The sequence below is a fragment of the Lactuca serriola genome, chromosome 1 (assembly GCF_051521515.1).
Source record: "Lactuca serriola cultivar US96UC23 chromosome 1, Lser_US96UC23_V15, whole genome shotgun sequence".
In the NCBI taxonomy this organism is placed as follows: domain Eukaryota; kingdom Viridiplantae; phylum Streptophyta; class Magnoliopsida; order Asterales; family Asteraceae; genus Lactuca; species Lactuca serriola.
In genome coordinates, this window is record NC_136408.1 from 173,365,150 (window position 1) to 173,392,680 (window position 27,531).

Below are 27,531 nucleotides of genomic sequence, written 5' to 3' on the forward strand. Positions count from 1 at the left end.
GAAGCAAATCAGATCTGATGCCGCAACGGTGGTAGTAGTGCCTGTACAATCTCTGCTCATATGCCCAGTCCGACCGCACTTGTAGTAGCTGGCACTCCCTGCCTTGCACGCCCCATCGTGCAATCTCCCACACTTGCCATACCGACCGTGGCTCTGCTGACTCCTAGCTCTGTGATCTGAACCCTTGGGCTTTTTCCCCGAACTCCCTGAACCAGGAGCCACCTCCGGCTTCCTCTTTCTCTCCATCTCAAGGTCTATCTCTCCCTCTCGAGCCCTAGCAATCATGTCATCCAACGTTTTACAGTTCGACCGACTCACAAACTGGCAGATATCACTCCGCAACATCTCATGATACCGAGCCTTCTTCAATTCCTCATCAGCTGCGTACTGAGGAACGAGAAGTGCTCTCTCCCTGAACTTGGCGGTGATCTCCGCCACTGTCTTTGTCGTCTGGGTGAGGTCCTGAAACTCTCTGGCCAACTTATGCACCTCAATAACCAGCGCAAACTCAGCCCTGAACCTGGCAGCAAAGTCAGCCCAGGTTATAGCATCCAAAGCTGCATCATCCCCAATGGCATGTCCGACCTCCCACTAATCCCGTGCCCTATCCTTCAGAAGACAGGACGCCAATCTAACCTTGTCCCCCTCGGGACATCTACTCGTGCATAAAGTGTTGGCCACATCCGCCAACCATCTAGTACTCGCTATAGGGTCCGGCGCCCCGTGGTAATCTGGAGCTCCACATGCACGAAACTCCCAGAAGGTAAGTGTGCGCTACCCTATCATGGCCGCTACCTCAGCACGAAAAGTGCTCAATCTCTCGTCCATCAACTCTAAGATACCCTCCTTGATCGAACCAAAGATCACAGGAGTCTGCTCAAGTATGGTGTGAGTAATCTTTGAAGAGAGAAACTCCCTAGTCTGCTCATCCAACTGCCCGACCTCCGGGCCTGATCCTGATCCCCCTCCGGCATCTGAACTACCGACTGCTTGCCTAGGGCGTAGTACCACCATTCTGAAAACACATCATAATAAACTTCAGAATCATAGATATATCTCGAGGGATCACTACCACCAGAAGTTTCCTGGTCTCATCTCATCTTTCCTTGATTTGAGTACGGATCCTCTGCTTTCAGTAGTACGGGCCCATACTACCATCCACATCTATCCATACTTTCGTCAAGTATCGCCTTGACTCCACCAAGTCACTACTACTGCTACTAATCTCTGCTAGTTCCATCCTAGGCTTGCCCTAGGGAATCTCTGACTTTACCCAAACCAGCCCTCAGTTGCTCAAAGGCCCCCTTGTAATACCAATTAGTCATCACCTGAAAACCATCACATGTGGCGAGGCTCAGATAATCCTTCGAGTAAAAGGCCCATCCCCACAACGGTTAACTCATACAAGAGCTGTGCAATAGGGCTAGATCTAGCACTCTGAGATTATTCAACCATGTTCACATGTGATGTGACGTATTCACCTAATGGTTAACTCACATCACTCAGAGCCCCACAAATCACATAGCTAATAGCATTCAGACACAGGAACTACTCAAGCAATTCTATCCTCATTACAAGGAACTGTACTGGCATACAATGATAAGCTCATACTATCAGGCATAACCTAAACAAGCTATCCTAGTGCTGTCTACTCAAAACTAGCATGCAATTTTCCTAAAGCTGAAACACATATAACAGTCACATAAGGCATCCTCCTAGATCCTCAGTCCTATTCTAGCATGCTGTTCTACTGAACTGAAACTGAATATCATAACATAAACTTGTATGGGTAATTTGGGAGTACTTACTTGAGCTCGGCTGATCGCATGCACCACACCCTTTTCCTCTTCTCAAAACTCTTTCCCTTTTTAGGTTTTTCTTTTTATAATATTTTTGAAAATACTTTTGAAAATCTTTCTACCATTTCCTCAATTTGAGTCTAGTCACACCCAAGAGTGTGCCTGAAGCCCTCAAACCAAGGCTCTGATACTAACTTGAAACATCCCAAAAACACAACCCAAAAATTTTTGTTTTTACGTATAATAAAAGTCATAAAACTAAATGTCATATAATAAAACCGTACGTAGGGTATCCCAAAAGACATACTAAACATGTCATATCAAAAACTGTATCAAATCATGTCTATGTATCTGAACAAAACTCCCAGGAATAAAGCTGAATTGTGGTGTGTGCGATGCCATCATCCCGAGCTCTTCCCTTTACTTGCGGAAGTACCTGAAACCAAAACTGAAATTGTAAGAACAAAGCTTAGCGAGCTCCCGCAAACTACCTCATACCAAACAAACTATTAAACAACTACTAGGCCCCTGCCCACTACATCGGATCGAAGCCTGGAAACTGCATCGGACCAAAGTCCGGAACTAACTACGGCCCCGCCCTCTGCATCGGACCGAAGTCTGGAACTAACTGCCTCAGATTGAAGTCCGGAACAAACTAAATCGGATCGATGTCTGGAACTAACGGCATCAGGCCTAAGCCCGGAACTGACTACATCGCACCGAAGTCTGGAACTACTAAACATAACATAGCATACACGTATCAATTAGCATAACAGCATCGACTGCATACTGTGTCGGGCCATACCCGAAACACATAACGCGCAAAACCTGTCTGAGCCACGAAGGCATCAAACATTCTAACTACTGCATCTGACCGATGTCCGAAAACTACTACTAACTAAACGGGCTGGCATTGTGGCCTTATACCCGTTCGTACTATAAGGAAACTCACCTCGTAGCCTAGCTGCTGAGAGAACTGCTCTGGAATCTGTCTGCTGCGGCTCCGGCTTCACCCCGGCAACAATTTCCATAAGTACCCTCAATCAAATATTGATAACAATACAGAGGGTAAAACGACTATCTTACCCTTGGTCAAATCAACCTATCGGTCAAAGTCAACATTCAGTTGACCTGACTTGTCGAGTTGGGTCACCAACTCGTCAAGTGCTTACTCTCACTTTCTTGCTTCTGCCTGTTACTACTCGTCGAGTTTGGCATAGACTCAACGAGTTCCTCTTCGAAACTAACACCTAGTCATCCTGCATCCAACTCGCCGAGTTTTATGAACAACTCGTCGAGTTCTCCTTTAACATATGAACACTCTGACTGTGACTCGCCGAGTTGTATGAACAACTCGTCGAGTCTGTTCTTGAGACATGAAGATTGCCTTGGACTCGCCGAGTCAGGGCATTGACTTGCCGAGTTCTTCCATGAATGAGTCTAACCTCTAGCTCACTAAGTCCATCTCTCACTCACTGGTTCCACTCAGCATAACTCGAAAAGGAGAAAGCAGGGGACTCGCGACTCGACTCGCCGAGTCGTATACATACAATCACTATATACTCGATTCTGCTTGAAACCAGTTCATTCCATTCGTAGATGTGAGTTCTTAGGGCTCGATTAATACGTAAGGTTTCCAACTTTATGTGTAAATAACATCAAATGAAGGTTTTAAGGCTCAAAGCACACTATAAGAGTAGATCTAGAGCTTTCATGCAAAATGGCTCCATAAAGGTACTAGATCCAAGCTTCTGGAACTCAAACCTAGCTAGATCCAGAGGCTATTAATCTCAATGAGTCCTCTATGCTACTACCAAGCCAAATGGTTCAAGAATAGCTTTAATGGCGTTCCAAAGGGGATTAAAGCATAAAAATAGAAAAAGGTCGAGTTATACCTAACTATACTCTGAAATGTCACAAAGATCTTGGATCTCCTTCTTCTCCTCTTGATCTACCTTCCTTCTTCTCTCAAGATCTTCAAAGAATCACACCAAAACACACAAAATGCTAAGGGAGTTCTAGGGTTTCGAGAAGGGTGCTCTGGGGGTGATGGGGGCTGACTTGGGGTCCCAAAAAGTTGTTTAAATAGGGTGCAAAACCTTGAAATTAGGGTTTCATCCAGACTGGCGGACTCGCCGAGTCCCGAATATGGACTCGCCGAGTAGCCAACTTAAACGTGCTCCAAAATCCCGACTCTACTCGACGAGTCTGGCTATTGACTCGTCGAGTTCCTCTTGAAAACTTGAAAAATAAATATTTAAATAACATTCCAGAATTTGGGATGTTACATGTAACGCCCTGATTATTTAAATAAATTAATAATTGTATGTCCCAGACTAAATTAAGGAGGATTTTAGAAGTTGGGGGTTAAAAGTGTAAGTTTCAGATTAGTTTTGTAAGTATTTATGAAGGAAGGGACTAAAGGGTAATTTACGGGACTTCTTTGGAGAAGATTTGTGAGGTCAAGGGGCTAATTGGTAAATTCAGGAGTTGATTTGTACAGAATTTAGAGGATGGAGTTAAAAAGGTAACTTATGGACTTAGATTGAAAGGAATAAGAGAATGAGGGGATGGAAATGTAATTATGGGGAAATTTCTGAAAGGCCGGGTATATATGCATTATGATGACTCATTGTGACCTAACCCTAATTGAAAACCAGCCATCACCCTCTCCATCTTCACTCCCGATAGCCACCATCACCATGGATTCCTCATCAGCCGCCGGTTGCTGCATCGAGTCCGACAACACAGTTCATCTACCACCACAGCGTGGCGCCTTGCAGTGGTCGTTGGTATCATTCTGAAGAGAAGAGAAGCCGGGATCGGAGTACCACCGTCCCACTGTTACATTTCCGCACTCCCTTTCTTCGTGCGTCTTCCAATCTGATGAGTACGATTCGACCGCCACCATCCCACCTTTTACATCGTTGAGTGCCGACATGCACAACCTTGCTACCTTCACTTCTACACCACTGGAAGTGCCACTGCTGCGTCCATTTTCATCACCATCAAAGCGCCGCCGTCGCTTAGTTTTTCTTCCCTGCCCCGTGCCCGTCGTCATTTGCTAATCCGAAGGGGCAGTTTTGGTGTGCTTCAGCTCATGGGTTGCAAGCATGGGGGTGGGTTGTGGTTGCTGTTCGTTTGCTCGGTTGAGGGACAAGAAAGACCACCGCCACCACCATTGGGTGGTGGCTTGCATCGCAACCACCGCTGCTGCTACCTTTTTAGTGTTGCTGTCGTCACTGTGATGTGTGTTTTGTTGCTGGAACTTAAATAGAAATCTTGTAGGTGTATGTGTGTTTTGTTGTAGAAGGTGTTAACGGCTGGAAAACGGAATAAATGCCCACCATGGCCGCCAGCCATGGTGGCTGCCGCCACGCGCCACCACCGACCACCACTAGGGTGGCTGTGTGTGTGTGATTAGTTTAGTCTAGTGTGTGTATGTGTGGTTAATCGAGATTTAGCTTTGTATAATGTAATAAGCTTTAAATAATGAAAATAATAATAACCACCACCATAAGGTGGTGGCCACCACCGTGTGCCGCCATTGACCACCACTGCCCGAGGAGGTAGTGGGTGGTGCCCCGCTAGAAAACCCTAATGGGCTTAGAGATTGGTTTTGGGCCTATTGGGCCATGTTTGGGTGGAAAACACTAATTTTATGTATTAGGCCTTGGACTTAATTGGACCCACTTTTGGGCCCAAGCGACCGCAGTCGAGTAACTTCTTCATCAACTGTTATCAGAAGTCTTCTGCACCGCAGTCTATATATTTACTTAGTTAATTTTGTCCTTTCTGTAATACACTCTAATATCCAGTATGCCTTGCATGGATACCCTTAGAGTTGTAAACTTCTCTATAAATAGAGATATTTTCTAATGTTTTTAGAATCAATGAATAAATGAACGTGTGTGAAACTCTTTCAAAATTCTAATACACATCTTGAGTTTCTCATTCTATCTTACATATCTAATCTTCTTACATCCGTCATCTGTCTTCGTAGAGCAAGTCACTTATGACTTAATCATTAAGCTAGATCTCGCATACTAGGTTTGAATGCATTCCTTGTTATGAATCTGCTTTTGTGTATACTTGATATAACAATTATTGTCATTTACATTTCTTTACTTTCAGCATCTAACTCACTAACTTCTAACTTTTAATATTATTGTTGAGCTAACAGATCCTTCGAGATTAACTATTCTGCTATATACTTGTTCTAACTTTTGTTCAAGTGTGTCTCAAAGTTTTTCTCTCAACAATTGGTATCAGAGCCATAGTGGTTGCTTTTTGAAAATCGGAACTCTAATTTTTCGAAGAGCTTTCTATACCACTGAAGCTCATTTCTACACAAAAAATAACACTTCAAAATGGCACAATCGTTATCACTGAATGTCTCCAACAGTGTTGGTGGTTCCAATCGAGCCCCACTACTGGTTGCAAATAAGTATCATCACTGGTCTCAGCGGATGGAAAGATATCTCAGACGAATTAGTAGAGATGTTTGGAGATCCATAGAAGAAGGACCCCATGTCCCAGTCCTTACACCAGTCCAAACTGATGGAGCCACAACAAGGCTAGGAGGAGGTCAACAAGCTTTGAACCGTCCCATCAAAGATGATGTAGACAAGATGGAAAATGATGCTATTGCCTTTTATGAAATCTCTTGTGGAGTTGCCCCTGACAACTTCGACATCATCATAAACTGCAAATCAACGAAGGAAATTTGGGATGTTCTCAAAAACTTGTACAAAGGTTCAGAGCAGGCTCAAGACAAGAAGCTCACTACAGCACTCAATGAATTCAACAACTTCAAAGCTCACTCAGGTGAAAGTTTAGAAGACTCATTTAAGAGATTCAACTTGATTGTCACAAAACTATCCAATGCGGGTACCATCCGCAGCAATCGTGAAACAAATCTACATTTTCTAATGGCTTGGGAAGAAACTGGACAACAACCAAAATGATTGTACAAGGTGACAGGAAGATTCACTCGTTATCTCTTTATAAGCTCTATGGAGAGTTACAAGCTCAAGAGTCCATCGTACTCAAGGACTGCTCAGAATTCGGAGGTCCACTTACATTAGTAGCACAATCACCTCACACCCAAACCTATCACACTTCGTATGACTCACCACCGTAGTCATATGAAGCTGACTCAGAATATGACGATGAAGAAGAATTCCTGAATGCCATCGCTCTTATCAGTCAGAAATTCAATCGCTTACCATCTTCATTTCGCAAAAACCAATAATATAATCGACCATCTTTTAACCGCAACTTTCAAAATAGCCACTTCCGTTCCATCAAAAATCCTCTCCCTCCACTGCAGCCTCAGCAAACACAGTCTAAAGAAGTACCATTGCAGTCCCAATCAACTGACTCCGATACCTGTTAAGAAGACAAGTGTGACATTATTATATGTCACAAGTGCAACAAGGAAAACCATTTTGCCTAGGATTGCAAAACAAACGTAGTGAAAGATAGAGCCTTCTATCTCATAATGGCTCAAGAACTGGAGAACAAAGAAAAGGGTAAAGCCTACGTTGCTGAAGTGAAAAGGAATCATCAAGTGTGGTCATCCGGAGACAAAGATGAAGACGACCGCAGTAAAGGAGAAGGCAAGATCTATATGATGGCAACTGCTGATGAAGACGGCTCAACCAAGCTAAATAAGAACAATTGCTATATGGCGAAAGATGGAACTCTCAGCATTGTGGAAAGGTAAAACTTATGATTCAAACTTTAATTTACAACATGCATGCTTTTCAAACTTTCGTAGACACACTCAATGATACTTGTGCTGCCGTCCTTACAGACTACAATAAAGCCTTAGATGAGAAGAACATCGCTTCACAGGAGATGTTCCATGTTAGAGGACGTTTGGAAAATAAGAGACTCAAAATGGCAATGTTAGAGAATGACTTGATGCTAGAAAAAGATGATAGGATGTTAAGTGAAACACAACTAGAAATAGCCTTGAATCAGAGAGATTAAGCACATAATGAAATTCTACACTTAAATCTTTTAATTGAAAAGTTGTTTAATGAGACTAAGGCCATTGAGAATCTTGTTAATGATGGGAATGTTGATAACACCTTTAATTGGGGTTGGTCTAGTGGTTACCCAACCGTAACGGACTCCTCAACTCGTTTCACACCGGAACGTCCCTATGTTCCTCCAGACCGCAACTTCTTGTTTCCAGTCAATAACAAAACATTTCCTGAGGATATCCAAGCTTATTTTGCTAAACTCCATGATCTAAGTAATAATTGTGTTATAGAGGAAATTCTACCTGAATTTCCTACACATGTTGATAACATAGATTCTCAGACATCATTCGTAGCCGATGAGGAAATTGTTATTCAAAGTCTTGAAGTCTCATTAGACTTCCCTTCTTTGCAATCTGACCGTAGTGTTTCTAACCACAGTCATGAACTGCAATCCGTCCCATTACCGATTATCAAATGTCCCACTGAAGTGTCCATGTAACGACCCAATTTTCACGTCCAAAAATTTCATTTTTGATTAAGTGATTTGCAAAACATTTGTAACAAAATATCATCCGATCATATCATTTAATAAAAACATATCTCGTATCTGAAAACCGAATCGCAAAACATAATAATGTTAGAGTACAAATCGTAGAATATCTCATAGTGCAGAAAACAAAGAGCGTGTTTATGATATGCCGCTACCATGCCAACACCCTCCCCTTTGCTGAAGAGGTACCAGAAACCAAAACTGAAAACTGTAAGCACGAAGCTTACTGAGTTCCCCTATCGTACCACATACCATACAATCACATCACATACATACTGCCAGGCATTTATGGGGTGCCCGACCTACCCGGTACGACCACTCTGGGGTGCCGACCTACCCGTACGACCATTCTGGAGTGCCGACCTACCCGTGTTAAGCCATCCTACTACTACTATCACATATATCATAGCATAATCTATTGTCAAACATATCTGGGGTGTCCGACCTACCCTTGGGTCCTAACAACCGAACTGTATCACTTTCACATATCATATCACACTAGCATATACATATCCGGTAGTAGCAACACAGATGAATATCACAAAGTCAAACATCTAACATACGATCCCTATTGGTGGGCCGACATTATGGCCGTAGACCCACCGCTACTGGAAGGTAACTCACCTCGTAGTAGCTGCTACACTGTGCGGGAATCCTCTGACTGCTGCCACTGCTGCTTCGGAAATTCTCCGGCTAAAATTCCCACAAAACACTTAGTCAGAAACTGACATCTGCTCTTGGGGTAAAATGATCATTTTACCCCTGACCAAGTCAAAGTCAAAGTCAACTTCTAGTTGACCTGACTCGCAGAGTCCCTATCCTTCCATTAGACCTCATACCCGTCTCTACTCCTCGAGTAAGGCGATGACTCGACGAGTTTTATCTTTTAAATGAACATCGACTGAATCCTCATCCGACTCGCCGAGTTGTATGGACAACTCGTCGAGTTCATCATCAACTGATACACAGGTCCTGTCCTTGACTCGTCGACTTGTATGAACAACTCGTCGAGTTCATCTTCATGCTTAAGAAGATTGCCTTGGACTCGCCAAGTCTGTTCATGCACTCGCCGAGTCCTATGAATTTCTAGAACAATGACTTAGTCCAGAACGTTGGGTCACTCCCTGGGACCCCCTTAAAACCTTTCCACACTCAACTGGGTCCTTATCACCCTTAACTGATATGGGACAGAACCTTGGACTCGTCAAGTCCAAGAACGGACTCGTCGAGTTGGTCATAACCACTCACTGAATCTTCGATTTTCGACATACAACCTTTGATCAAAACATAGATCTATGCTTCTACAATCGATCAAGCATGTAAACTTACAACCTTTACGTTATTGCACGGGACTTTGAGCTTAAATGGTCCTTAAACAAGCCCTCTCAAAGAATGGGGCCTTCTTTGAGTGCAAGAGCCACTCCTTTCTGCCTTGTAACCCCTCTAAGGGCCTAGATCTGAGGCATCAACTCAAAACCATGCTTGCAATCATGGTTGGCGACCAAAATGGCTTAGAAAAGCCCTAAAACTTCACAAAATAGGATCTAGCAAATGGAAGAGCAAGGTACAGGCTTTTTACCTTCAATGAGCTGAAAATGGTGCATAAACTCGGATCCTTTTAGCCTCCTCTTGTTCCTTCAAGCTTTTCCTTCCCTCATTGGATCACAAAAGCACCAAAGTCACTCCAAATGCCTTAGATTGCTTCAATAAAGGCTAGGGTTTGCTATGGGGGTCTTCTGGAAGCAAATGGGACTAAGGAGGTCGAGTTAAGGTGTTTAAATAGGGTGCAAACCCTCGGATTAGGGTTTTTGTCCAAACAGTGTCTACTCGCCGAGTCCATCGCTTAAGTCCCGCGTCCCTTCTCGCTTCTACTCGGCGAGTTGGACCTTCAACTCGCCAAGTCCAAGGCCTAAATTCAATGTATATAAAAAAAGAATATGTACCAAGAACCAGATGCTACAGTCCAACAAGACTTACTCTGCGGTAGTCCAGAGCACTACACCGCAGACCGTAGTCAAAAGTTCTATGACTATTGAACCAATTAATCATGAATTACCAATTGAAATTTTTGAATTTGGTCAACGTTCTGAAAGTCCTGACTTCTCTATTGCGGATGAATCAAGTCACAGTCTTTCAAAATTCTCAAAAGATTTAAGGAAACAGAAATTAAATGCCATTGACTGCGGTTCTCCTAAGATCGAAGCAAAAAGGGCTTTTAAAGAAGAATTTCGTTCTCGTGGGAAGCAACGGGAAATTCATTCAAAACAAAAGAAATCTGTGCAATGTCCAAAGTCAAAAATTCCAGAAAAACTTGTTTTCTCAAATTATCATTTCAAGAAAACTTTTTCCAAGAAAACAAAAAGGAAGGAGTTCATTGTTTCTGACAATACTAAAAAAACATCCAACTCTAAGGATATGTCTTTTCGATCAAATGGTTTTCAAATTTATTCACTAAATGATCCAAAATGGAAACGTATTCTACCTACTCCAACACTTCCAATGTCACTTTCAAAATCTCAAAAAAGGAATGGAAATTTGCCAACTCCGGCACTCAAAAGGTCATATCAAGAGTTTAAGAAATCACATCACAGAAGGTCTACATGTGTCCACACACCTGCAAGACCTGCACAAACCACCTTTTCAAGACACACAAACAAAAAGGTCAAATCTCACAATCCTCTAAGTCGACAAAAGCATACTTTCTCTTCAAAACCTCAGACTAAGTCAAATGCCACGGAAAATGACAAAAAGTTCGCGTGTCAATGTCAATGTCAAAAAATCTTCTCTCATGACAAATCTCATCGCTCTCAAAAAACTCATTACTATCCACAATCTCACAAAACTCCAAAGAATTTCAAACACCCAGGACTAGGCTTAAAAGTTGACTTGAAACCTGTCCCTACCACCTCTCATCATGCATCAATTAACACATCATATGTGACTCCGGGCTCCAAACTCACTTGGGTGCCCAAATTAACCATTTAATCTTTGTAGGCTTTGTGCAAGGAGGATCAAGAAGAAGAATGGTTGATCGACAATGCCTGCTCCTTGCACATGACCGGAAGGTTAGAATACCTTCAGCATTTTAGGCCTATATGCAATGGTGGAAATGTCACAATCAGCAACAATGTGAATGGCATTATATGAGGTTACCGTGTACTCACTACGGGAAATTTCTCAATCCAGAAGGTTGCCTATGTAGAAAGCGTTAAACACAATCTCATCAGTGTTGGCCAACTACATAAGGCAGGCCATCGGGTGTAGTTTGATGATCAATTATGTTACATCATGACAAGTGATAGAAGCACTTGCTTAATCAAGTCACGGTACGAAGGCACCATGTATCCTCTGGATGTCTCTCTCATTATTGGTAAACAACAGATGTGCTTCCTCTAAAAATCCGTATCCGAAGTTAGCTGGTTATGGCACCGGAAGCTCGATCATCTCAACTTCAAATACATTAATACCTTAGTCACTGAAGAATTGCTCAAAGGTCTACCCATTCTCAAGTTCAACAATAACACTCTACGTCCTACTTGTGAATGTGGTAAGCAGTCAAAAGCAAGTCATCGTATGGTGATTGAGTCTTCCATATCCGAACCACTCGAACTTCTCCACATTGATCTCTGCGGTCCATCAACCGTAGCTAGTCTTCATCATAAAAATATATAGTGTTTATAGTTGATGACATCACTTGCTTCACTTGGGTATTCTTCCTCAGACTCAAATCAGAAACACCGCAGATTCTAATAAATTTCATCAAAGAAATAGAACTTCAAATCAAGCTTCCTGTAAGACGCATCCTAAGTGACAATGCTACTGAATTCACCAATCATCCTCTCAACAACTTCTTGGTGTCAAAAGGTATTTCACATAAACTTTCAGCTCCGTATACACCTCAATAAAATGGTGTAGTAGAGCGTAGGAACTGCACCCTTGTTGAAGCAGCCAGATCCATGCTCAACATCGCCCATCTTCCTCTTTACTTCTGGGCTAAAGCTGTAGCCACTGCATGGTTTGTTCAAAACAGAAGCATTGTGTGCAAACGCCTCAACAAGACACCATATGAGGGTCTCAACAACCGAAACCCAAATGTTCGTTTCTTCGACATCTTTGGGTGTAGATGTTTTGTGATCAACAACTGAGATCAACATAAAAAATTTGCAACAAAGTCTGATGAAGGCATCTTTTTTGGTTACTCCACAAATAAGGTTGCGTAACGGGTTCTGATCAGACGTACAAGGCTAATCATTGAAAGTTTTGACGTAAATTTGATGGCTCTTACATCTGCAACACCCCTCCATCTAATGAGACCACTGTCATCATGGAAAGTGATATTCCTGTTTCTTCAGGACCTCTAAACCTGGTTGAAGTAAACTATGATGATCTCTTCGACCCTGTTGAAACTGAAAAATTATCTGAAGTTCAGGTTTCACCAACTGCTCAACAACAACACGCTGATGTTTCTGGTCCATCTCTATCCGAAGTAGCATCTCTCAATACTTTCACCTCTCCTGTTGAGGGGGATAGCTCTACTCCGGTTCATACTACAACCATTTAGGTTCCAGTACTTGATGATGCTAAAGCTCCCACTCTCAGAAAATCAATTCCATCAAACGTATCTTCGGATTCGGATGATGAAATCATAGAGAATTATGACACAAGAACCAACTCAGGTATCATTCCTCTCCCATCAGCAGTCCAAGGGGAACCTTCTCAAGTCCCAGATGAACATCCTTCAGCAATTCAGGAGGAACCTCCCCAAACTGCTCAAGAAAATGTCATTCTCGCTCCAACAAGTCAAGATAATTACGTAGGTTGTTCACAAATCCAGGGGAAACTTCCTTCTCCATCTGAAGCAACCTCTGATATTGAGAACATTCCTTTTACCGCAACTGTTGATCATCTGATGCCTCGTCTACATGTATGGACAAAGGATCACCCTCTAGGCCAAATCATTGGCGAGCCATCCGCAAGTATCCAAACTCGATCTGCCAAAGATTTATCCGATCATTTTCATTATGCAACATTTATGTCCGCAGTCGAGCCTCGAACTATCAATGAAGCATTATTGGAACCAGATTGGATTTCTGTAATGCAAGAAGAACTGGAAGAATTTGAAAGAAACAAAGTGTGGCAACTTGTTCCCATTCCATAACGCCATATTATTGTTGGTACAAGATGGGTATTCAACAACAAGCTAGATGAATCTGGTGCGGTTATCAAAAATAAGGCAATACTAATTGCTAAAGGCTATAGTGAACTGGAAGGTGTTGACTACGATGAATCATACGCTCCGGTGGCTAGAATGGAAGCAATCTGAATCTTCTTATCATATGCTTCCCACAAAAACATCAAAGTACACCAAACAGACGTTAAAAGCGCTTTTCTCAATGGGGAATTGAAAGAAGTGGTTTATCTTCAACAACATCCCGGCTTTGAAAGTATCGAGTTCCCTAATCACTGCTACAAGCTTCAAAAAGCAGTCTACGGTCTGAAGCAAGCCCCTAGAGCTTGGTATGAGACTATTTCTGAATTCTTAGTCTCTTTAGGCTACAAAAGATGAGTGATTGATCCCACACTATTTAGAAAAGCAAACGGGTCTCACTTTATGCTTGTACAAATATATGTGGATGATATCATCTTCGGATCCTCTGATCAAGGAATGGTGGATGAATTTGCTAAATTCATGACAAACAAATTTCAAATGAGCATGAATAGAGAGATTAATTTCTTTCTAGGTCTTCAAGTTAAACAAATTCAGCAAGGGATATTCATTCATCAAGAGAAATACACCACTGAACTTCTGAAAAAATGCTATATGGATAACTGTTCCTCGGCCAAGGTTTCTATGGCCTTTGGATATAAGATCTCTTCTGATCCTTCTGGCGAATCTATGGATCACAAGACTTATAGAGGTATCATTGGCTCATTAACGTATCTCACCACAAGCCGACCGGACATTTTATTTGCAACTGGTGTGTGTGCAAGGTATCAGGCTGACCCAAAAGTGTCTGACATGACCGCAGCCAAACAAATTCTTCGGTACCTTAAACGAAGCAAATCTCTTGGTCTATGGTACCCCGCAGGCAATGACTTCAGTCTTCAAGCGTTTACTGATGCGGATCATGCCGGATGCAAACTTGATCGAAAAAGTATATCTGGTGGATGTCAACTTTTAGGAGGTAGACTTGTTAGTTGGTCCTCAAGAAAACAAAGCTTTGTTTCATTATCTACTGCAGAAGCAGAATACGTGACCATGGCCAGTAGTTGTTCCCAAGTCCTTTGGATGAAGACACAACTGTTAGACTACGGATACAGAATGTTGCGGATACCAATCTATTGTGACTGTGAAAGTGCCATAGCGATTTCTCATAATCCTTTTCAGCACTCCAAGACTAAACATATTGAACTAAGGTATCACTTCATCAAAGACCACATTCTGAAAGGTAATATTGAACTCATCTTTGTCCCTACTCATTAAGAGATTGCTGATGTTTTTACAAAAGCACTTGGCTTTACAAAACTCAATGTGTTCCTACAAATGCTGGGAATGATGAATCCGGACCCAAAATTCTTCTCAAATTAACAGACACCGTAGACCTTCCTGGTCTCCACTGCGGTTCTAACTGAAAGCTATTAATAATAAATAGTATTTAAATAATCTGTGTACCGCAGTCAATGTACCGCAACCATATATTATATCTATCTTACATGGGTCCTTCTTGTTTGTTATTACTAACTTTTGTACAAGTGTTCTTCTCAGTTTCACTCACCGCAGTCATCCACAATATCAAAGCAACCATCCGCAATGATGTGTTCATCCGTAGTCACATTAATTACTTTCAGACGGTTCATTTTTATAAAAAAAAAAAAACATAGTGTGCTATTTATTGATTCTTCATTAAATAAAAACATTCCTTTGAGAAACTGTCACTTTCTTCTCTCCCAAAACCTTATGTCAGACCTATTTTAGTTATGATGACAAAATAAAAGATTTTCCAAATCAAATCCTCTAAAATGTCTCTTCCTATTACCCAAACCATCCCATCCATTACAACTTCTACTTTATCCAACGGATTTTTCTCATCCCCCTCCACACGTTCTCAAGACGTGATCTGACATTTCATTAAATGCAGCGTTGTTTTTGGTTAATCCCAGTCTTAATCTTTATCCCTTATTCTCAATATGTGGTTAAGATTAAAGATACATTTTACACAGAAAACCATTTTTTTACCCAATTTCACCTAGTTCAAAACATAAAACGTTTCCCGCTCCAATAAACCACTATAAAACCCTTTCTCTCTCCACAAAGAAACCTTTATGCTCTCAAAACCCTCAATCTTTCTCTGAATTCTTTAAGCTCTCTCAAACCCAACAATGGTTAAATCTAGTGCTTCAAGAAACAATCCAAAGCTTCTTGATTAGCAAACCCAATTGGTTCAGATTCTCCCACGATTACATCATGTAATTTCAGAGCAGTGTTCGATGATCAACCCACTTACAATGCACCAACCAAACTGATGATCAAGTTCTTGAAAAATCATCGCCTTTTTGACCCTTTGATGCATTTATAGATATCGTTCCTCTATCCACTCTCTACAAGTGTGCCTTTTCTACATATCGACCAGTCGATAATCCCCAAGAAGTTTATCTCAACCTGGTTAATGATACCATGGTTATCTTAAACAAAGAGAAGTTCCTTTCTGCAATCAATCTATTGATTCATCCATCCGTCAAGTTCTTTACTCCATCAATGGAGGATGTCACACTACACTGTACCAAATGGGTTATCAAAAAAAGATAAAGGGCATTGGTGAATTCAAGAAGAATCAGTTGCCTGTGGTATGACAGTTTGTCTGTCATTTTATCATCCGCAGTATGTCCGGCAGAACTAGAGGGACAGACAACCTGGGATTAAAGCTCCTAGAACTGGTTTGGACTATCTTCACCGGCCGTGATGTGAAATACGGTCAGATCTTATGGGACGATTTTGTCCAGTACATTCCAAAGGAGAGTCCAAGGCAGAACCCAACCGAGCTTACTTTTGCTCGATTCTGGTCGTTGTGCATATCAGATCTGCATGCGGACGAAAAGATAGACATGGGTGACGACATCAATTTCTTCGTCACCAATGACTTAAAAAGGTACAACCCTTGCTCTGATCAAACTATTTTTGGTCCAATCCGCAGACTCCCTATCCACATCCTAAGTACTCTTTGTCTCGAGACTGCTGATGTCTCAGACCACATCAATGCTACGGAAGGTATTGACCCATACCTTCGTACCCTGCCTATTTCATCCGCAGCCTTACACCCTAAAGGTACCGCAATCCCTTCTTCTACCTCTATTTCTAACATCTCTCAAAGACGTAAACATAAGGTTTCATCTCTTCATGGTCCACGCACCACAAAGAAAGCCAGCACTCCCAAGAAGAATGCCACCAAACCATCCAAACCATCAAAGAAGAGAAAATCACCACTAGTTATCATAACTATTGCACCGAGTCACCATGACTCTGGTAGTGACTCTAAAGAAGACAAGCAACCCATCTCTATCCTTAAGAAAAGGAAAGCTGATCGCACTAGCCAAATGCATGACCAGACTGATACCATAGCCTCTCCACAGGCTCCGGTAGTCCTTGGGATGCCTGCACATCCATTTGTTAACACCATCCTTTTTCTTTCAGACTCAGATAGTGAGTCTGAATCACAATAGAAAGGAGACTCCCCACCCCCCAGTAAATTCCCAAAGGGATATTATTGGTTCTCGACCTAAAGTCTCCAGGGCTTCCCGACTGCATATTTTTTCATCCGAGGAGTTGAACTCTATCCTCTTGGACGTCACTCATACACTCCAAACACAGTCCTATCCGCAAGGCACCTCTTCAGCCTTTGCCAGAACTGAGCCGAGGCCACACTTGACCACGGGTCAAGGAGACCAAGGAAGCTCAGGAAATCCTACTCTACTTACATTACATTCAGGTGGCTTAGGCACGGTGAACACTAATGTGCAAGGATCCATGAACCCAAGGGACACCTTCACGTGTTTTTCAAGAATTGACGGAGAAGACTCAAATGACTCTAGGAGCAGATATCAACCCTCTAATGAGGCTGAAGCCAAGAAGTATGCCGCTTTTGGTAGGGCATTTCAAGCTCGGAAGGATTAGCAGATCAAGCAACAACAGCTAAAAGAACAAGAGATTCAAGTTGTGGCAAAATATTGGGTAGATGCCATCAACAATGCCAATACCGTAGCCAATATTATGAAGATTCAAGAATGGATGTCCGCAATGGCAGCCAACGTTGAACAAACCCAACAAACTGTTGCTGATCAGCATGTTCATCAAGCTTCTCCTTCTCCATCTGTTGCAGGTTGTTAGGATGAAGAACCTGAAATTGAAGTGAGCTCTTCTCCAATCTTTGGCTTCGGTGATGATGAACCACAATAGGTGAACAAACCCTCTCCTTCATATGACAACTTGATGATGTTCGATGAAGACAAATAATCCAGTGGATCTCATCACTCCACAACTAAGCGAAAAGAAAAGAAGAAGAAAAAGAAGCACACTGTCACGAGAAAAGAGTTTCTAAGTCTTCAAGATAAAGTAGATTATATTTTAGTTACGGTCAAGCCGAATCAACCGCAACCAGAGGATAGCCCGGGACCACAGTCCATGATGGAAAGAATCAAAAGACTTGAAACACGAGAGAGATTGGATGCGGAGTGCATCTCTTTAAAAGTTGAAATGGGGATCAGATCAGTTGACAACAATCGTCAAGTTGATCATAAGGAATTCATGTCTACTGCTGAATGCCTCATCTCTGAGGTTACTCCCATCAAAACTGATCATCAAACAACGATTGCGGATCAAGCTTCAAACTCTGAGAAGTTGATTGTTGAAACTCATACTGCTTATGAGTCAGCAATCTCCGTTCTTCAAACAACTATCTCCAAAATGCAATGCTCACTCTTCACCAACTTTCATGGTCCGGAGATCCTTCAACTCACAAAGGAGATTCACCAACTACTCTTCAATCCCTCCATCCCCAATAACCACCAACGGGCTGAAGAGCTCAAAGCTTAATTTTAGACTGTATTTGACAAGGTTGATGGCCTTCGTCAATGGCTTGAGGAGACTCTGGGTCTGAACTACTCAAGAGGGGGAAGTGAAGAAGTCCATCACTCAAACCAATCTCCTTCACATCATCAAACTCCCCAATCTCCACTAAAAAGATGAAACACAACTCTCACTGCAACCATCTCCGCACAACTCCCCTCTCCATAATACTTTTGACAAACCAGAAACTCCCCCGCACTTCAAAAATCTTGAAGTGTACATGTCGTCTCCGAGTTCAAATGATTATGCTGCTACTGCTCAAAGAAAAAGAGACTCGAAGGCAGCCATGGAGGCTCTGCGGATTCGACAGATTTATGGATGAATCCTTGATAAAATGTTGGATCAATCCTCATAGAAGACTTCTTGATGATGGTTATGTCCCTCATCTCACATATGCGCAACCCCCCTCAGACGGATACTAGGATGTCCCTATGTCACCGAATGCCAGATACTTCACTGTATTTGAGCAGTTCGACCGCAACCTTCTTGATGACAAAAGACTGCCTATGGAGTACGAGAGACTTAGCCAATTCTATGCTAAGCATGCCTCTCCAGTTGAACACATATGGTCCAATGATAAACCATCCGCAGTAAAGAACTACAAGATCAGAAAATTCATGAAGGTAGAGTTCGTCCAATACACTCTGACTAGGCGGGAGCATGATTACATCCGCACCCAGGCTGATTTTCCAAGAATGAACCCAGAAGAAGTGTTTCTCATCGCCAAGGTTTTTCAGCACAAGTCTGAAAAGCATCCGAAGATGAAGATTTCTCTTTAAAGGGAAAGTACCTTTCTTAAGGAAACAGTCTATGACTTCGCAAAAATAGATGCAGACATTCATCCCATCATCTCCAAGAGTGCTGACCTACGACCGTTTGACCCCGCACCCATGCCTACCGAGGGATATGATGGAAGGTCCTTAGGCACAACCAACTATCCTAAGCTGGGAGTCATTTTCAAAAGGAAGACTAACAACGTCAAATATTTTATTCCTATCACTGCCATGCATTGTCTCACCAGAAAACAACTTGAAATCTGCCGCAACGAAGTTGAAAAATCCAAGCATACAACCGCAGAGGTCAAGTTTGAAATACTAAGAAGAATCAACTTGTTAGAGAATGTCAGGAAGTTTTGGTGGATACTGATCAAGTTCCTTAAACTTGATAGTTGATTCAAGTTAAAGAGGTCACTTAGGGGGAAATTGTTAAGTCAAAAATAAAAGTGACCCTCTTGAACTTTTGCTACCGCAGCGCCCAAGCCACCGCAGTTGAGCAACTTCTTCATCAACTGTTATCAAAAGTCTTCTGCACCGCAGTCTATATATTTACTTAAGTAATTTTGTCCTTTCTATAATACACTCTAATATCCAGTATGCCTCGCATGGCTACACTTAGAGTTGTAAACTTCTCTATAAATAGAGATCTTTTCTAATGTTTTTAGAATGAAAGAATAAATGAACGTGTGTGAAACTCTTACAAAATTCTAATACACATATTTAGTTTCTCATTCTATCTTACATATCTAATCTTCTTACTTCCATCATCTCTCTTCGTAGAGCAAGTCACTTAAGACTTAATCACTAAGCTAGATCTCTCTTACTAACATGGTTTGAATGCATTCCTTGTTATGAATCTGCTTTTGTTTTTACTAGATATAAAAATTGTTGTCATTTGCATTTCTTTACTTTCTGCATCTAACTCACTAACATCTAACTTTTAATATTATTGTTGAGCTAATAGATCCTTCGAGATTAACTATTCTGTTATATACTTGTTCTAACTTTTGTTCAAGTGTGTCTCAAATTTTTCTCTCAACACCATTGGGATTAGATTGTGTATTAAGCCAATTATTCCATGTAACTTATCTAGTACAATAAAGGACTTAATGGACTAAGTCCATAAGGGGCTAAGTGAGAAAACCCTAATCTTTGAGATTTATCAGGACACACACGGGAATTATTTAATAACTTGAAATATTAAATAATAATCCATGACGTAAATTAATCTAAGAAATATTGGACTTAATGGATTAAGTTCTTAATGAGTTAAGTAAGAAACACTTAGCCCTAATTGTCATTTTATGTGAAACCCTAATGTCGCATGGGCCTTGAGTTGGGCTCTTCAATTGGGTATTGGTAATTAGGCCAATAATGGGCCATCCAATAATGATTATGGACTACAATATTTAGTTGGGCTTTAGGGTAAGTCCCATATGAAGGATTGGGCCCAATTTGAAAAATTGGGCCATAGATGGGTCATAGTTGGGCCTTGGTCCATTATTAGACTTTTGGGCATTGGGCTGGAGTCAAGCTAAGATAGGGGTAAAATAGTCTTTTACCCAAGTATGGACTTATGGTTATGAGTTGGGACCCAATTATTAATTGGGTGTTATTTTGGTGTTGACAGTTCAGGAATCTATCATCCAATAGTTGAGGTTGAGTCTGCGGGATTTTAGCAGTGTGGGATTGTGTCTACGGGATTTCAGCAGTGTGAGGTAAGTTTCCTTCCAGTAGGAGTGGGTCTACGACCACAATGCCAACCCGTTTAGTAAGCAGTAGTTTCGGACCTCGGTCCGATGCAGTGGTTAGATTGCTTGATGTCTTTTTGATTCAAGCATGTTTTGTGTTATGTGTTCCGGACCCTGGTCAGTATGCAGTATATGTGTTCATGCTAGTTGATATGTTTATGTTATTTTATGTTCAGCCAGTTCCAGACTTCGGTGTGATGCAGTCAGTTCTGGACTTTGGTCTGATGCAGAGGGCAATGCGTTGGTTAGTTTCCGAACTTCGGTTCGATGCTGTTTCCGGATTTCGTTCCGATGCAGTGGGTAAGGCCCAGTATGTGCTTTATATGTTATTGTATGGTATGTGGCAGTTTGGGGGAGTTCACTAAGCTTTATGCTTATAGTTTTTACTTTTGGTTTCAGGTACTTAGTTTCCAAAAGAGGAGCTCTGGAAGATTGCAGTGCACACACCATTTGTTCAGCCTAGGATGTTTATACTCTGATATACTTGACTGTTGTTATAATATTTTGAGATACATTGCTTATGATTTTTATATGAGGTTTACCGACTATGGTTTTTATTATTAAATTAAACGAAATTTTTCAGACTGTGTTTTTGGGACGTTACAGTTTACCATTCACTAATCAAATCAAACACAACAATCGTTTTTATGACATCAAGTTACTGATGCGTTTTCGCACTATCAATGTACAACCAACCAGAAAACAATAAACCATATACCTAGGTTTTAAGGTCATATTATATTATCGTCTTCGGATCACTCGTGATAAATTCCATGAAGTGATTCCAGCAAGCGCGGGTTTATTCCAATGCTCAAAACATTTTCATAAGCACTCATGAACGTTGTAGCAAACCTTTTCTATGTATAATACCTTTTAGACAATCTACACACCTATTCATGACACTCTTCATCCATATATACTTCCAACAAATGAATGACTATGGACCGTTTGAATAATTCGATTATTCTTAAATAATTCAATTATTCAGGAAGTCAAAACATGCAAAGTAAAACAATAGTTAAACAATCAACATAAGACAGTAACTTTACATATAAATAATACTCCTTTATTTAATCATCAAATGTCAATTAGATTTATCTATTACACGTTTCAAAACTATCTAATCTAAACGATTATCGTCCATCAGCCTAATGCTCCAAGCGTGTTGCAAGTGCTTAACCCTACTCAGTCCCTTGGTAAGCAGATCTGTTGGGTTATCTTCTGACGACACCCTATTTACTACGAGGAGTCCTTCTTCTACTCGATGTCGAATAAAGTGATATTTTTTTGTCGATATGTCGAGATCTACCATGATCCCTTGGTTCCTTGGTTATGGCAACCGCTCCTTCATTATCACAGAAAATTTCCATGGGCTCCTTTATGGTAGGCACAACTCCAAGGTCTCCAATGAATTTCTTCAACCACATCGCCTCCTTTTATGCTTCGCTCGCTACAATGTATTCTGATTCGCACGTTAAATCCGCTACGGTTTCCTATTTGGAACTTTTCCAAGTCACTGCTCCTCCATTAAGGGTAAATACCAAACCCGATTGCGAATGGTAGTTGTCTCTGTCGGTCTGAAAACTGGCGTCCCTATACCCTCGCACCTTTAAGTCATCACTCCCACCGAGGACTAGAAACCATTCCTTGGTACTTCGAGGGTACTTAAGAATGTTCTTGACTACAGTCCAATGCGCTCTGCCAGGGTTCCCTTGATATCTACTGACCATGCTCAAAGCGAAGGCCACATCAGGGTGAGTACAAGTCATAGCATAAATAATTGAGCCAACTACGGAAGCTTATGGTACTCAGCTCATTTCTGCTATCTCGATTTTGGTATTCGGGCATTGAGTCTTACTCAACTTGGCATTATTTTGGATTGGTAACTCTCCCTTCTCTGAGTTCTCCATACTAAAACGTTTTAGTACTTTGTCCAAGTAAGTATTCTAACTAAGTCCTATTAGTCTCTTACTTTGGTCTCTCACTATCCTTATTCCCAAAATATAGGAAGCATCTCTGAGGTCCTTCATAGCGATGCACTTCCCGAGCCAGGAATTTATTTCCTGTAATGTCGGGATGTCGTTTCCTATTAGTAGTATGTCATCAACATACAATACGAGGAAGCTAACCATACTCCCACTTGCTTTGACATGCACACATGATTCATCCTCGCTTCGTATAAACCCAAACTCTTTGACTTTCTCATCAAAGCAAAGATTCCATCTGTGAGACGATTGCTTAAGTCCATAAATAGACTTCTCAAGCTTAAACACTCTATTGGGATGATTCTGTTGGGTTTTGAGCAATCTAACACTTCCTAAGTGTGCATGCAACCCTAATAAACATTGGATCTATGTTTGTCTAAATACATGCAAAATGATAATTTTCCAAGGTTCATAACCTATCTAACATGGCATGGGGTACTTTTAAACATAAAAGAATTAGATGAGATTACATACCTTTTGATGATGAGTTTGAATCCTAAGGAGTTTGAGGGCCAAGCACCAATAGTGTGAATGCCTCAAATGGAATCACAAATCACCACAAGCTCTTGGAAAACTTTGAGAGAGTGTATACACACTTATAAAATCGGCCACCACTAAGTCTCACACAACAAGTGCCACTAGTGGCTATTTCATGCAACATAAGCATGCTTATATAGTGTACATGATTAGGGTGAAACACTAATAATCCATGACCTTTCCTTTTCCTAGGATCCATGGGTTAAAAGCTCCATGGATCATCCATGGACTTCCATACAAGCCTAGCCCGTTAACAAATGAGTGTTAGCCCACACTATATAAAACCAATAGCCCACAATTTAATTAGTCTTCCTTTTAATCTCTAAATTAATTCATAATTAATTTAAGACTAACACTAATTAAATAACTTCATATTAATATATTATAACTTACAATATATTAATAAACATATGTGTATAACTCTCGAAAAATTATCCATAAATAGTTTGGATGAAATGCAACCTAAATGGACCATGCCGGGTCGGGTCAAGTATATACCAAATAAGTTATGGACTTAGACACCTTATCCAACAGACTCCCACTTGGATAAGTCTAATAACTATATTTGCGTATGTTACTTTAGGAACCAACTAGCAATCGTAACTCTCGAAAACTCTGTTGAACTATGAAGTGCCATTTTAGATAAGTGATCCTATAATCCTCTGTTCTCATGATATCAGCCGGACAAATACATGAAACAACGTCGTACTTATTGTCCAGCAGTTTTTTCCCGATTTCCGATTTGTTTGACAAAGAACTTAATCCAACACATCAATTTAGTTCTGACCGGCCGGTACATAGGTCACAACAAAATCATCAAGGGGCCCAAATATTTCTTCTATTTCTAGAAGGAACATATAAACTTTGACTCATATGCTTGTTCTACTACTTGTTGAATTGTACACAAAGGCACGTTTTATAACATCAAGTTACTCATGCGTTTACGTGCAATCAATGCACAACCAATTCATAGGTAACAACTCATATATCTAGGTTTGAAGATTTATATGATATTAACGTCTCACGATCACTTGAGATAAATTCCATGAAGTGATACAAGTGAGCGTGGTTTTATTCCAATACTCATAACTTATGAGCACTCATGAATGTTGTAGCAACCATTGCTGTGACTAAACCCATTTAGCCATCTACAAACTCGATTCATGACAGTCTTGATTCATACCTACTTCCAACATATGAACGACTGTGGAGTGTTTAAATAACTTAGTCATTCGGAAAGAATAACCTAGCTATTTTGGAAGTCAAAACATGCAAAGTGAAACATAATAATAATCGAATCCAATATGGTCTCAGAACCCTTTTGAATATAAATAGAACCACCTTTTATTTATCACCATATTGATTACACATTATTCATTGTATAATGTTTCAAACAATCAACTTAAGACTTGAATAAAACAACAGTCGTCCCATGCTCCTAGCTAGCATGTACACTTTGTTTTTCTAAACAATAGTTATGCCATATTCGAAGTATGCACACTATGTTTTTCTATGATCCTTACATTGTGATGTAGATCAATTGAACATGATTCCATTGATACTCATTTCATAATCCCAAATCGTTATTGTAAATGTGAGAATCCCCGATTCCTGTCATTTACCAAAAATTTGTTAGATTTTAAACTTTTATGCAATGTTCCTCTTGTTATGATTATGCACAAAGTCACCAAAACCTAGTCACCAGTCATTACAGAGTATTCCAAAGAAGGTCAACTTCTATGGAACGGAAGTCTCATATTCAAAGTACATTGCTTTGAACATCCTTCTTGAATTAAGGTTTTCTAATCTTACATAGATTGAATAACTTCCACCTATGGAGACATTTCCATAGTCCCATTTTGACTATCACTTCCGAACAAGAGTTACTTCTTTTCAGAATATGTCAATATGGTCCTTTCTGACAACCTACATCATACTTCCAACTTTCCCTGAGCAACCAATCTTTGGCGAACCTCAGATTGTCCTCGACAATTGCTTAATCACTTTAGTCATATCCAGTTCTAGACTTTTCCCTACTCAATGCCTTAAGCATTTGGAAAATTTAGAAAAGATGAATATTATAGCACATGCAATCGATCCTATATCCGAAGCATATGGGACACGATTCATGATGTTTGACATAAAGACATGATACTAGACAAGTCTTTTGCTACAATATTTTTTATTTGCCATGTTTTCAAAATTTAACTATGAAGAGGGATGTCGTAATCATAATCAAATTTTGAAAACGCAATATATATAGAATTTCTTCAAGTTGAACCATTCCAACATAAAATTCATATATATATTCTTGACTAAAGATGACTAAAAACTCAATCTAAGCTTTAGAATTGAAATGAAGTATAATTTCCTCTCCCTTAATTATAGCAAAACAACTTTTCAACCCCTACAACTTCACGAATTGAAACTTTGTTTTCTATAATTAACATTGCTAACTTGCAACACTAAACGTAATAATCATGCTCCCACTAACATGATGATTATCAACATAACACTTATGCTCCCACTAGCTCTGACATATTTCCAGAATCTGCTGCACTTCTGAAATTTAGATTCATACACCCTTTCTTAGATAGCTCACATGTGTGTCTAAACAATTTTCAGAACTATGAAAAGGGATGCCGTAATCATAGTCTCAATTGCTTAGGCATTTGCCATTTCTCACAAGTCCATGTTAGTGTGCCGGTTAACCACACACACTCCACTAACGACTTTTGAAAATGCAAATGACACAATTGATATCTACGTAAAATCTTACTTAGTGAAAGCGTTTCCTCACCATCATTTTCATGAATCGGAGAGAAACCTTATGACACTTAGATTTTATAGTGTATGAGTTCCTATCCATGTGAACTTGTTCAATCTTAGTTCCTTGTCACCTTGGTAGCACAAGGCCCACCAACGCTTCCAAGTTGAACTCTGATAACTTACATGCCAATTCAACTTATTTGAAGTAGGTACAGAAATAAGAATTATGTCAACACGATAGGTTGCAAACCTTAAGTCGTGTGCTAGTGATAAATTACAGGTTTTACTCTTGATTAAATCTTGAAACTCTTTCAGGATATTTAAGGCTCCCACTGTCCCCTTGACATATAAGTTTCCCCAGTCAAGAACCATTCATTGACAAAACAAATATTCAAGAGATAGTGCGGATTCTTATCAAGACTAACACTTCACACAATTGGTCTTTGTTGGTCTTTGTGTCATCCAAGACATCACAACTTACCAATCGCAAATGTACAATAGTAGAAAACATTTTACTCTTACATTTGACTAGTGTTAATAAATCTTCCTTTATGTCACTCAAGGTTACAATCTTGGGGTATGACTCTAAGAATTGTTTTGGAACGAAGTATGACTCATTTTCTTGATTTTAACAAATCCAACAATTCATGACCTCTCTTCTTAGTCATAGCAATGCACTAAGACGTCCTTAGAGTATGAATTTGTGATATGGTTTCATAATCATTAAGATGATCATGAAATACGATACTAAAGTACTCTCCCATCCTTTCAGATTTGAGAAACTTTTATCTTTCTGCCTAATTTGATTCTTCTCATTTGTTTTGTCATACATTGTAACCTTTCCAATGTTATAGAATTATACTTAACCTCATAAGTATAATCATATTTACTAATCTTTAGTAAATCATGACAAATCAATCTTTGTGGTGGACCTTGACCAGCGCACACCTAGTGTACCTAATTCCTTAGTCCTTCAATTGACTCACATATACATGTGATCAAAGAATTAGTCTTAATTTTCAAAGATGAAAATTCTCATTCATCATACAATACAACTTGTATGATTCCAAGTTTCTGTCCAATTAAAACTTGGGTGATGAAAAACTTTCTTCATTCGGTCAAACATGTGACCCATTCATATTATGTAATAAGAATCTCCAAATAGAAACTTAATAGAGTTAGTCAGTGGACTTTACCCGAAGCAGAGTCAAACCTCTTGAATTGATCAACCTTATGACCTTTCAGGTGAAT